Below are 1,906 nucleotides of genomic sequence, written 5' to 3'. Positions count from 1 at the left end.
ACTGGAATTAAAATTTTAAAAAAATAGAATAAAAATTTAAAACCTACTTTTATCTTACTGCTATTTTAGCTCCTGACCTTAAGCAAACATTGTTAAGAGATTATTGCATATATTTCTGGATATATATTTATATATATATATTTTTTTCCTGTGAGTGTGTCTGCTTATAGATGTTGAGAGAAAAATGTAAAAGGCTCATATAGTTTGTTTAAAAATATAAATAAATAAATAAATATATATATATATATACATATATATATATATATTAGGATCAGGATTAGCACCTCAGCTTGGAATGCCTGAGATGGGCAAATGCTGGTGTTCTGAATGAAGGGTGAGCAGGATTGCTGTCAGGATCTGATCACTGGGGTGCCTGGGTGGCTCAGTGGGTTAAAGCCTCTGCCTTTGGCTCAGGTCATGATCCCAGGGTCCTGGGATCGAGCCCTGCATCAGGCTCTCTGCTCTGCGGGGAGCCTACTTTCTCCTCTCTCTCTGCCTGCCTCTCTGTGAGCTCTGTCTGTCAAATAAATAAAATCTTTAAAAAAAAATCCGATCTCCATTCTTTTTTTCCCTTTAAGATTTTATTTATTTATTTATGTATTTGAGAAGGAGAGAGAGGGAAAGCGTGATGGGGGAAGGAACAGAGGGAGAGGGAGAAGCAGACTCCCCGCTGAGCAGGGAGCCTGATGTCAGGGTTCAATCCTGGAACCCCAGGTTCATGACCAGCGCTGAAGGCAGGCACTTGACTGAATGAGCCACCCAGGTGCACTTGACTGAATAAGCCACCCAGGTGCCCCTCTCATCGCCATTCTTGAGGAATGTAACACACAAAACACTAAGCTATAGTCGCAGTCTTGTCTCAATGTTCCCTGTAGGTCTTTGGGTCAACAAAGCAATTCCAGGTTAAAATTGCTGAATTCTAATTCACATTTCTGTATTTCTTTGGTCTCTGTCTTCCAGATATCTTTTTTCTTGATTTACCTTGGTGAATTGCCTTTAAGCCATAATTCCCACCTTACAGCTTTTTCTCACTATCACTTGCTTTGGTCACTTTAAGGTATGGGATCCTCTTGTACTCTCTCTGCAGTTCTAGAACCTGTATCATAACACGCTGTCTTCCTCTGGTTTCTTGGACCCTTATAAATTTTTCTGAAAGGGAAAATTATAAGAAAATGCAAGAGAATTTTTTTTAGATTTTATTTTATTTAAATTCAATTAACATAGAGTGTATTATTAGTTTCAGAAGCATTCAGTGATCCATCAGTTGCATATAACACCCAGTGCTCATTATATCACATGCCCTCCTTAATGTCCATCACACAGTTACCCCATTCTCCCACCTTCCTACCCTCCAGCAACCCTCAGTTTGTTTCCTATGATCCTATGATTAAGAGTCTCTTAGGGTTTGTCTCCCTCTCTGATTTCGTCTTATTTTATTTTTCCCTCCTTCCCCTTATGATCCTCTGCTTTGTTTCTTAAATTCCACCTATGAGTGAAGTCATGTGATTCTTTCTCCTATTGACTTATTTCACTTAGCATAATACCCTCTACTTTCATCCATGTCATTGCAAATGATAAGATTTCAATTTTTTGATGGCTGAGTAGTATGCCATTGTGTATATATACCACATCTTATTTACCCATTCATCTGTTGATGGACATCTAGGCTCTTTCCATATTTGGCTATTGTAGACATTGCTGCTATAAACATTGGGGTGTAGGTGCCCCTTCAGATCACTACATTTGTATCTTTGGGGTAAATACTTACAGTAAAATTTCTGGGTCCTAGGGTAGCTCTATTTTAAACTCCTAGGTATACCTGCATACTGTTTTCCAGAATGGCTGTACCAGTTTGCATTCCCACCGGCAGTGTAGGAGGGTTCCCCTTTCTCCACATCCTTGCCAA

Source organism: Mustela erminea, chromosome 5, assembly GCF_009829155.1.
Source record: "Mustela erminea isolate mMusErm1 chromosome 5, mMusErm1.Pri, whole genome shotgun sequence".
NCBI classification, from domain to species: Eukaryota; Metazoa; Chordata; class Mammalia; order Carnivora; family Mustelidae; genus Mustela; species Mustela erminea.
This window is presented reverse-complemented; position numbering follows the sequence as displayed.